Below are 12355 nucleotides of genomic sequence, written 5' to 3' on the forward strand. Positions count from 1 at the left end.
GAGACCTCGAGCACTATTCAAGCAGCTTAAAAGACTCAAAGCAGTTAGTTGTGTGGAGAAGTGAAACTCTCCTGTGTGTGAGCGAGTTGAGATTTCTTAACCTGAGAGTGAATGATGTGTGTATATTTTGTATATTACAGACACTGCCATATATAGAGCACTTAGAAATGCCGCCCATCAAATAATGCAGAATTATGGGGAGTTGTAAAAAAAGATCAAACTACATTTGCCTAAAAAAAATGTATTTATTTTCATATCAGATTGTATTGTTTGCACTATTAAGTGTGCTCTTTTTATATTTATTAGAATGTGTTTGGTATGGGAGCACATTAGTGTGACTTTACATTGAATGTTGTGTTCACAATGAGTTTTAGTGTCTGATTAAAACGGTTTTGTATGAGCTGGTGTGGGGAAGTTGCACTGTTTGACGACAATTTTTTGCACAATTTTTTTGCTTTGTGTGGTGAGGCAATCTGATATGTAATGAGGCAAGCAAAGTCATATTCAGAATAGTTTAAAAAAATGACATTTTCTGTTTTTTGCACTTCGCGTAATGTCAAACCAAAACTGACTTTTTTCACATAGTTTTTAAATTCTGTTGATTATTTGGTTAGTGCTGCTCTCTTCTGTAAAATGAAAACGGATGTTGGACACAAAGCTATAAAATTAGTCCGTACAACTCGTGCACTATATTCAAGGTCATCTATGAATGTGTTTGTGGACTGAGAAAATAGCAGATAAAATGTCTCCTTTCATCCTCCTTCAGAAGTTACACAGGTTTAGATCAGCGTGAGGGTGAGTAAATGATCAATACATTTCTTTAAGTGCATCTCTGCTGTGGTTTTGAAGTCATGTACAGTCATTTGAACTATAGTAATGAAGGTTTTTGTCTTTTGTCATTTGTTTCTCAATACTCATGCATGCGTGTGTGTGTGGGGGGGGATCGTGTCACTTCCTCTCTGGTAGTGTGTCTCAAAAAAAGTTGATCTGGAAAGCCTTTTTGACAGCATTACTGTTGTCAAAAAACAAGCAAAAAAAAAAACTTAAAACTAATATGCTAATTGACTTAAAATACTAAAGTTACTAAAACTGAAATAAAAATAATTTAAAGCTAAATAGAAATAAAACATGGTAATGCTTTACAATGTCTCATTTAACATTAAGATTTAAGTGCCCATGAAATCAAAATTGAATTTTTTTTTTTGACTTTTAGTATGAATGTTAGCCTTAAAGTGGACATCTTGAAAAAAAGGGGCAAAATATAAGTCTCCCAGAATATGTCTTTGAAGTTTTAGCTCAACATACCCCACAAATCATTTATTATACCATGTTGTAAATGCCCATTTTTGAGTAAATGCAAAAATATGCTGTTATTACGCATGTGCCTTTAAATGCAAATGAGCTGCTGCTCCCCTCCCCCTTTCCAGAAGAAGGCGGAGCCTGTACGGCTCATGCATTGGATTCTCTGCCAAATACCAACAAATCATCTGTGTTGTTTTGATTAACTATATTGTGACCTCACTCAGGGACACTGCAGTGCTTCATCATGAATTTATTTACATGCGTTTATATCAGTTTAAAGGTGCCCTAGAATCAAAAATTGAATTTACCTTGGCGTAGTTAAATAACAAGAGTTCAGTACATGGAAATGACATACAGTGAGTCTCAAACTCCATTGTTTCCTCCTCCTTATGTAAATCTCATTTGTTTAAAAGACCTCCGAAAAACAGGTGAATCTCAACATAACACCGAATGTTACGTAACAGTCGGGATCATTAATATGTACGCCCCCAATATTTGCATATGCCAGCCCATGTTCCCAACATTATGAAAGGCATTAGACAAGGGCAGCCAGTATTAACGTCTGGATCTGTGCACAGCTGAATCATCAGACTAGGTAAGCAAACAAGAACAATAGCAAAAAATGGCAGCGAGATTTAAAGGGGCCGCGCGCTGAATCGGTGCATAGTTAATGATGCTTCAAAATAGGCAGTTAAAAAAATTAATTAAAAAAAAATCTATGGGGTATTTTGAGCTGAAACTTCACAGACACATTCAGGGGACACCTTAGACTTATATTACATCTTGTAAAAACTGTTTCTAGGGCACCTTTAAACTCCTCATTTATCATTTCTGAAGCACAAGCACAGAAAGCTGGCTGTCAGAAAGCACGTCTCGTGAGTATTGGACAAACTTCTCTTTCATATCCTATTGTTTAAACTGTCAAAAACACACAGTTATGTCTGTGAACGTAAACAGCAGGGACAGAAATTGCATGTGTATATTAGATCTGTGGCACATTCCCTTCAAAAATCAAACGAATCCACTGCATCTTCAGCGGCTCAGATGTCAGGAGTAAATGAAAACTCATGTTCACTCTTGCATTCAACAACAAAACTCCTCAATCGCTTATGAGACAATGGTAGACCGCATACAACTCGCTCAGGGTGGGTCTATGCTAATAAGGCAGAGTCCATCTGCGGTTGTGGGCGGGGCCTGAGCAATGTGATGTTAAATTGTACAGAAAATGAAAACACTTGACATTTTTATGGGGATTAAAAAGAAGAGTGGGTTAGGATGGTTGTGTACAAACACTGCCAACACATTTGTTCAAACACCTAGTGAATTTTGCATAATAGCTCCCCTTTAAGCTAGTGTGTGCCAAAACAATGACAAAATTCACCTTTAAAAGATAAACATTCATAATTTAGTGTCTCATTTCTGCCAGTATGGATTAATGATTTTGATGACATCACTTTGTGCTTCAGCTTCTCATCAGATTTTCTGTCCAATATAAATACCAATTTTATTGTGTCATGACACTGAGGTCTTCAGCAAAACAAGACAGTTGCCGATCAGAAAATTCTCAATCCAAGCCTTGAATGACGTCAGTGGTCATGTGGCTTGCATGACACTCAAACAAATCATGTGACCTTAACAAGGGATATTTGAGTAACTAGGGCTTTTAATACAAACAGTAAGATCTTTATGATGACAAATAGTAAGAATATAAGGTAAACACACAGTTGCACTTAAAAGTCATCAACAAAAATTAAGTGAGCACATTTGTTAGATTTTACTGTGTGGCTCTACTGTTTTTGAACTCTTTTTGTTGGCAAAATAGAGGAAAAACAGACAATATTTACAATAAAATGTAAAAAATTGTTGTATAAAATCAATATCCCATTTGCAAATGTGCTGATATTCTGGAAAACGGCTTTTGCTCATGTGATATGGCTTAAAAAAAAACGTATATGGAGACTTTTGCACCATATCTCGGTTTTTGGAAGCATTTTTTTTAATTATTATTTTGGCTCTTTTTTGAGTGCAAGCGGAGACCCCCTCTGCTTATTGTAAAATGTTACCAAATGAATTAAGCCTAAATAATAAATAAATAATTTTATTTATATAATATATATATATATGTACAGTACAGTCCAAAAGTTTGGAACCACTAAGATTTTTAATGTTTTTAAAAGAAGTTTCGTCTGCTCACCAAGGCTACATTTATTTAATTAAAAATACAGTAAAAAACAGTAATATTGTGAAATATTATTACAATTTAAAATAACTGTTTTCTATTTGAATATATTTGACAAAGTAATTTATTCCTGTGATGGCAAAGCTGAATTTTCAGCATCATTACTCCAGTCTTCAGTGTCACATGATCCTTCAGAAATCATTCTAATATGCTGATCTGCTGCTCAAGAAACATTTAATGTGTACAATTGTACAAAATATTTGTGTACAATATTTTTTTTCAGGATTATTTGATGAATAGAAAGTTCAAAAGAACAGTGTTTATCTGAAATCTAATCTTTTGTAACATTATAAATGTCTTTACTGCCACTTTTGATTGATTTAATGCATCCTTGCTGAATAAAAGTATTCATTTCTTTAATTTCTTTTCAAAAAAATAAAAATAAAAATTCTTACTGACCCCAAACTTTTGAACGGTAGTGTATAATGCTACAGAAGCTTTGTATTTCAGATAAATGCTGTTCTTTTGAACTTTCTATTCATCAAGGAATCCTGAAAAAAAAGTACACGACTGTATATATATATATATATATATATATATATATATATATATATATATATATATATATATATATATATATATATATATATATATATATATATATATATATATATATATATATAAAGAAACACTAATAAAATGACACAAGCATAAATAAATGGCTAAAAATTAAACTAAAATTTACATAAACTAAAAAAATATAGAAATAAAAGCTAATTCAGAGTATTAATTAAACCATAATAAAGTAGCTGATTTATTCCACTTTAGTGTTTATTTAATATTGGCAAGAATGTGAACATCTATTGTGCATGAATGCTGTTTTAGGGTTAACTGCACCCCTTCATCTCTCTCTCTCTCTCGCCCTCCTCATTACACTCGTGTGTTCGTGACTGGCCTGGTGGGTGTGTGTACGTGCTTGTCTGTGAAATTATGAATGAGTGTGTGTGTGAGAGAGAGAAAGGGAGGGATGGAGCGACTGCATCGTGAAACGAGAAGGATTCATTTACTAGCTTCTACGCTTCACTGACAGACAGGAGGAGGGTAAGTGTCCTTATTCCAGCTCTCTTTTTATAATCTCTGCGTTACAATGAGTGAATTTACTGTGCTTATACTGTATTTACTGGAAAGGTAATGAGCTCCTGAGCTGTCTGGAACATCATGACTTGTGTATTTGTATGCATCTGTTGCTCCAGAATCACTGAAGGGCAAATTCACTCGAACAGCGTTTCTATTCAATAACTGAACTGAATGGACCAAATGTGTTTTGGTTCTTGACAGTCAGAGTGTCATGATGTCAGACAGCAAATATATGCTCTTTATGTCTCATGGATGTTTTTACCTTCAACTGTCTGTATGGAAGATGCTATTTCTGTCGTCCTCACTGAATGTTTTGTTTTAATAATTTACTATATGAGCAGCAAATGAAGGTGTTGGTGTGCTTTTAAATATGTGCTGCAGGTCTGACTCACTGGCCGAGGAAGAAAAATCATCACAGCGTGAGATTGATTGACATCCGCTGCTGGAGATTTCTGTTATTCATGTGTTGTAGTGGTTTGATATTTATATTCCAGGATGTTTGTAGATGCTTTCAAAGATACCATGGTATTACTATAGTAGTGTCCAAAAGTAAGGGTTAAGATTTGTGCTTTAATGGTGACGTCCAAATATATTAACATTCCTTGAATTGATCGAAAGCACAAAGATGTAAACCTGCACTCTAAAAAAAAAAAAAAATGCTGGGTTGTTTCAACCCCTGATTGGGTCAAATATGGACAAACCCAACCATTGGGTTTAAAATTTAATAATAATAATAAAAAAACATATTTGTCCATATTTGACCCAAACATGGGTTGAAAAACAACCCAACATTTTTAGGGTGGATTAGTGTTCAGATGAGTTTTATTGACCTTCATAAGTTTCTTGACCTTCAGGAAGATGGTGTTCCTCTAAGCATTATTAAATCCTCATTTGAATTACAGAACAGGCTGATAAGTTTTACATTAGCCGACTTAATCGAAGCGTAGTGCGAGGTCACATCTCACCCTCCTTTCACATCTAAATCACTTGCTTTTAAGCCTCTGTTTCTGCCTCAGTCTCTCTCTCTCTCTCTCTCGTTCTGCACAAGTCGAGCGTCGCTGTTATTATTGCTCATACTTCAGGTTGGAGACAGAGATTTTTCAAAACCGACAATAAAATGGGTGTAAAAACATCAAACAGACAAGAGATTCTCCACCTTTTGGACTCAAAGGTCCCCGTTGTCAAACACAATATTTGAAGGCTCCCTGATATAGGCCGTTTCTGCTTGAGATTTTATTATATATAATATGATATAATATGATATGATTAAAAAATAAATAAATAAATAATATATATATATATATATATATATATATATATATATATATATATTTATTTATTTATATATATATATTTATATTTATATATATATATTTATATTTATATTTATATTTATATATTTATATATATATTTATATATATATATATATATATAATCAAAGTAGGTTTTGGTTGTAGTATTGGTTGATTTATCTGTTTTTTTAATTAAAAATGGTTGAGGGAGGGAAAAGAAATTTATAATATAATTGTTTTTTTTTAAATAATTTATAATGTTATAATAATATGTATTTTTTATATATAATTTTTAATAAGAAAAACATTTTAATTGTTCTTTTAGAGTAGGATTATGCAATATATATATTATATAAGCAACATATTACAATTTGCTTTTTTTTTAGCATTTTGGATTATTAATATTATAGTATTGCTATTTTATTAAAATATTTTATGTAACTTTATGTAATTGATGTAATGTATAAGAAATACATCTTAATTGTCTTAGCATTTTAGATTATTACTATTAAGAGTATTATAATATGTATAGTTTTTTTTGTTGTTTGGATTTCATTTTGATTACTTTATTAATATATTTTATGTAATGTTATCATTTAATTGATGTAATATATAAGAAATAAATTTTGATTGTCTTCTAGCATTTTAGATTTATTATTATTATTATTAAAGGTATATTATTTATAGTATTTTTTTATTTATTTGCATTTCATTATTATGATTTTAATAATATATTTTTATGTAATTTTATCATTTAATTTTTATAATATGCTATAAGATACATTTTGACATTTTAGTTTATTATTATTTTGGATTTTATGATTTAATATATTTTGTAATTTTATTATCATAATTGATTTAATATTATAAGAAACACATTTTGATTTATTTGATTTGAATTGTCTTATGGAATTTTACTATGTTAGAAAGTCAATCACATGTAAATCAAAATGTTTTATAAAATTATAGCATTATTATTATTAATTTATAGTTATTTATTATTAATTATAATTATTTAATTATATTATTATTAATAATTATTTATAGTGTTATTATGTAATCTTATAATTAGCCTATATAATTGATGTAATATATAAGAAATATAAAATGACATTTAAATTTTTTTTTAAGCATTTTATTAATTAAGATTAGAGTTATTTCATTTATTTACATTCAGAATACCCTATAGCTATCGCTCAGACCCCAGTGGCCTCTCACAAAGTCTCTGTGTCCTAGAAAGCTAAAGGAACAAATAGTAGTTCAGCTCGAAGAATGTTAGGATGGTGCAGATCACTCATTGCTTGTCCTTTCAGATCTCTGAGTGTGTGTGAGGCTGGATCTGCCTCAGAAACGTCAGCTTTAGTGCTGTTGACTCAGTGGTGTGGATGAATCGATAGGAAGTGTGTTTTCCTCCTCTCAAGCCACAGAGCTCTTCACAGTCACAGCAGATCATCGAGAGCTCAACCCCTCTCTCTCCGGCTCATCGCTTTCACTTTAGCTTCTCACGCACGCTTTAGATGTGTGTTAATCTCTGGTCAAGGAGACAGATTGTGGGAGTTTAATGAATAGCTCACTTGAAAATGTCAGTGTGTGAAATAGATATATTGTAGGTTGAATGTCAGAGATGAGAATTAATCAACTGGACTGAAACAATTTAGCTTTGCTTGATCTTCCATACATCATTTTATAGTAAAATCATAAAAATGTGAGTCTCAAATATGATCATCAGGTTTATTTGTTCATCTCTCAATCTTCATTGTATTGCATTGAATTATATGTTTTAAAACTACAGAGCTTTGATCATAAAACTAAGATCTCATTGATTTACATTACAAGCAACATAATTTCATCTTACATTTTGTCCATATAAATTTCAGCATCTGCACCAAATTGCATATATTTTTGTGGCACTAATGAGAGTTAGTTGCAAAGTTACCTATAGTGTAACTTAATAGATACCCAATGTGTAAATGATTTTTCAGACTATTATTTCATTTGTCAGGCTTTACAGGGTTGCGGTTTCCTTTAGAAAGCAGTGACCTCTAGTGGTAGTAAAACACCACACACTTCTGTCTGTCATGACTGCTTTATTCTCTTCTCTGACAGCAGCTGATCGGAGTGTGTTTGAGGAGAGCATCTACACAGTTAAAGCATGGATCAGAAGGTGAGTTTACTCTGCTGAGCTGACAGAAAGTGACTGTTGTGCTGATGTGGTCATTTTACTGTGCTGAATTTCTGTGTGTGTGTCTTTGCAGTCCACTTCACCCCAGAGACACGCAGTGAAAAGCAGGTCGAAGTCTACAGATGAAGTCCAGCAAGCTAAAAAGGTGGAAGACAACCTCTCTACTTCAAATAATTGATATTGCATCTTTGATGTAAATGCACATTTACGTGTTTATAGCAGCTACCTCAATAATTACACATCTGGTTTGATCGTTCAAATATTTGAATGAAGCGTTCACCCCCTTAAGGATTGATTTGAGTCTCCTACAACAGGTTTACATTCATCCAAGGTCAAAAACACTTTAATTTTCTCATAATATCCATTGCAGCATCAGCTATTTTCTCACAGTGTCTGAAACGGTTCGTTCAAAGATTCTGTCTTTCTAAACCCCTCCTTTCTGAGAGCTGCTCTGCTCTGATTGGTCAGAAACCACCAGTAAAGGTGGCGTCAGTTTTACCGTATCAATCTCATCAAAGTGGATTTGCTTTGACAGCAGAAAACAGAGTCTTCTCGACATGAACGACACGAACCAAACTCTTCCAGTCTCAGATACAACTACAGTGATTGAGGGCGGGGCAAAGGAGACGCTGTTCAGCCAATGAAGACTGTAGAAAGGCATTATGTAAATTAGTTACAAACCTACGTAGGTTCACCAGGAAGTGAGACTGAAATTACTGACGATTCGCTTCAGGCAGTTCAGAATCACTTTCTTTTAGGAGACAAATTTTATCTTTGAAACAGCTCTATTACATATGCCATCAAAGGAAATATCCAAAAAAGCATAACAGGAGTACATTATTGTATAGGACCACATTGAATAACTAAGTCTTTTGATTTGTTAGGCCTTCCACATCCCCCAGAAATCACTACCTGGTGGGTCAGAACTGGAAAAGGTGAAGGTGAGTATTAAACTGTGTGGATCATGACCAAATGTGACCCTGGACCACAAAACCAGTCAAAAGAGTCAATTTTGAAATTGATTGAAATTGTGAAATATAGTATTGCTTCAAATATGCCCGTGCGACTTATGACTGGTTTTGTGGTCAAGGGTCACAAACGTCCCTAAAATAATAGCAAAACCTGAAACGATTAAAAACGGCTTCATAAAGTGTCTACAAAAAATGGTGTTTGAGATGGTAAGTTCAGTTTAATTTGGTAAAAAGTTTTTTTTGTCTCATCACTCTAAAATATTTCATATCAAAATGTTTTAGTTAAATGTATGTAGGTAGATATTGCTATATTTTATATATATATATATATATATATATATATATATATATATATATATATATATATATATATATATATTAGTACAGTCCAAAAGTTTGGAACCACTAAGATTTTTAATGTTTTTAAAAGAAGTTTCGTCTGCTCACCAAGGCTACATTTATTCAATTAAAAATACAGTAAAAAACAGTAATATTGTGAAATATTATTACAATTTAAAATAACTGTGTACTATTTAAATATATTTGACAAAGTAATTTATTCCTGTGATGCAAAGCTGAATTTTCAGCATCGTTACTCCAGTCTTCAGTGTCACATGATCCTTCAGAAATCATTCTAATATGCTGATTTGCTGCTCAAGAAACATTTAATGTGTACAATTGTACAAAATATTTGTGTACAATATTTTTTTTCAGGATTATTTGATGAATAGAAAGTTCAAAAGAACAGTGTTTATCTGAAATCTAATCTTTTGTAACATTATAAATGTCTTTACTGCCACTTTTGATTGATTTAATGCATCCTTGCTGAATAAAAGTATTAATTTCTTTAATTTCTTTTCAAAAAAATAAAAAATAAAAATTCTTACTGACCCCAAACTTTTGAACGGTAGTGTATAATGCTACAAGCTTTGTATTTCAGATAAATGCTGTTCTTTTGAACTTTCTATTCATCAAGGAATCCTGAAAAAAAAAAAGTACACAACTGTTTTCAACATTGAAAATAATCATGAATGTTTATTGAGCAGCAAATCAGCATATTAGAATGATTTCTGAAGGATCATGTGACACTGAAGACTGGAGTAATGATGCTGAAAATTCAGCTTTGCATCACAGGAATAAATTACTTTGTCAAATATATTTAAATAGTACACAGTTATTTTAAATTGTAATAATATTTCACAATATTACTGTTTTTTACTGTATTTTTAATTAAATAAATGTAGTCTTGGTGAGCAGATGAAACTTCTTTTAAAAACATTAAAAATCTTAGTGGTTCCAAACTGTACTGTATATATACACACATCAGTCAAAAACCTAAAAAAGTTCTGTTTGTTTCAGGAGGGACCAGAAGAAAATGTGACTCCAGCATCATCCACAGAAGAGCTGAAATGATGCTGCCGTTAATCTGTTTCTTTCTCTCTCTCACCCTCACACACTCTTTCTCACACACACACACACACACACGATTGTTTTTTATAAACAATGTTGGTATGGTACAGTTACAGCATTAACTCTTCCTTCTGTTGGATCAGTTTTCATCATCCTGCAGCACATACAGTCTGTTCGCGTCTGTCCGCGCTGCGTCTCTGTACTCTGACCTGCTGTTTATATAAACTCTATCATTTCACTATGAACATGAGGACGTGTGTTTTTACTGTAAAGAAGCTCAAGCCTAATTAAGTCATTGGTCAGAGCAAATAAACTTGAAATTAGGCTTAAAACAAATTAGGAGCACATTCATCCCCATCCACTAGCAATTGCTATTTTGTCAGTAATTTACAAGATTATTGTATTATCCCACTTTCCTGGTATTATCTCATTATAGCTGGCCTAGCATGTTTCCACAAAGTTTGTATAGCCAGTGTTGCTTTGAAATGATAGTGTACTACTAAAAGATAAACACATTTATTTTACAGCTTTTTATTGGAAGATGAACCAAAAATACTGATGACTCATCTTTTTTACAGGGGCATGAATGCTGCTGAATCTCCTGCCTCTGACTAGAAATTAATAGATTAGAGATTAATATCATCTGCTATATCCTACTTCCTTGTTTATTACCTCATCATGACACATTATGCCCCTTTCACAAGATGTAATATAAGTCTCTGGTGTCTCCAGAATGTGTCTGTGAAGTTTCAGCTCAAAATACCCCACAGATCATTCATTATAGCTTGTCAAATTTGCCCCTATTTGGGTGTGAGCAAAAACACGCCGTTTTTGTGTGTGTCCCTTTAAATGCAAATGAGCTGCTCCCACCCCCTTTCCAGAAGAGGGCGGGGCTTTAACAGCTCAACAACAACAAAGCTGGAGAATCTCACGCAGCCAAAATGAGGATTGTCAGTAACGGTGTTCAGCCTTACATTGTTCAAACCGGAGTCGACAGTGGAAACTGGTACACCGTTACGAAAACAAAATGGCGGCGCTGTGGGTGGAAACATGCAATGGATGGTAATATTATAATAAGATCCCCTTCCTACATTTTCATGTCCCCCTTGAAGGGTTCTATCATGGGATCATTCTGTGGATTTAGTTTTAATTCATTCATTTTGTTTTAATTCATTTTAATTTTAAATTAAATGCTATGAATTAAACAGCTTGTATACTTTATCACTAGAAAAAAATAGAAATAAATACTTTCAAGTTTAATGGGTTAAGATATTTCTTCTTATGAAGAACTTGTTAAAAAAAGCTTGCAAGTTAAGTACTGAGGTGGAGCTCAGAGTTTGTAACTCTAAGGTTTTACCATGGTACCATGTCGAAAAAAACATTGTGAAAGCATGGTACCAGGAAACACTACACAGGTCTCATTTGTTAACATAAGTTAATGCATTAACTGAATAAGCAATATATTTTGACAGCATTTATTAATCTTTATTAATGTTAGTTAATAAAAATGTTCATGTTAGTTCACAGTGCATTAACTAATGTTTACAGATACAAAGTTGTGACCCTAATAATGTTTTAGTAAATGTTGAGATTAACATTAACTAAGATTAAGAAACCAATTTCATTGGTAATTCATGTATGAGACCTTATTGTAGAGTGTTACCGGTATGTTTTCCTTAGGCTTAGGCTTGTTTATCTTGTGGTTTTGATGCCACTCCAGCTCTCTCGTGTATTTGGGCCCCAAAGTCAAATGGTGTCAGACACTCATTTGTTGACTTATTTATTGGCATCAGCTGAAATCACAGAGCTGACATACTGTACGACTCAGCTGAAGATGTTGTGTAAGTGTTTACAGTAGGCTACCCAGGTTAAAAGTTTGTG

At 32.7% G+C, this 12355-nt stretch overlaps 1 protein-coding gene and 1 long non-coding RNA gene across 4 annotated transcripts in view; both read left to right on the forward strand.

Annotated features, from left to right (window-relative positions):
- The window catches only part of rgs14a (regulator of G protein signaling 14a), a 20916-nt gene extending 20516 nt beyond the window's left edge, over positions 1 to 400 (forward strand). For all 3 annotated transcript variants that reach the window (XM_048187972.1, XM_048187973.1, XM_048187971.1), the window contains one exon: positions 1 to 400. This exon is cut by the window's left edge and continues 187 nt beyond it. The gene's annotated coding sequence lies outside the window, so the exon portion shown is untranslated.
- A 1598-nt stretch (positions 401 to 1998) lies between these two features.
- On the forward strand, positions 1999 to 10719 carry LOC125266874. The gene is made up of 6 exons (XR_007184574.1): positions 1999 to 2177; positions 4367 to 4582; positions 8018 to 8075; positions 8167 to 8238; positions 8978 to 9034; positions 10424 to 10719. It is a non-coding gene; the product is annotated as an uncharacterized LOC125266874 (long non-coding RNA).
- Positions 10720 to 12355: the final 1636 nt, after the last annotated feature.

This window comes from Megalobrama amblycephala, linkage group LG4 (assembly GCF_018812025.1).
Source record: "Megalobrama amblycephala isolate DHTTF-2021 linkage group LG4, ASM1881202v1, whole genome shotgun sequence".
NCBI classification, from domain to species: domain Eukaryota; kingdom Metazoa; phylum Chordata; class Actinopteri; order Cypriniformes; family Xenocyprididae; genus Megalobrama; species Megalobrama amblycephala.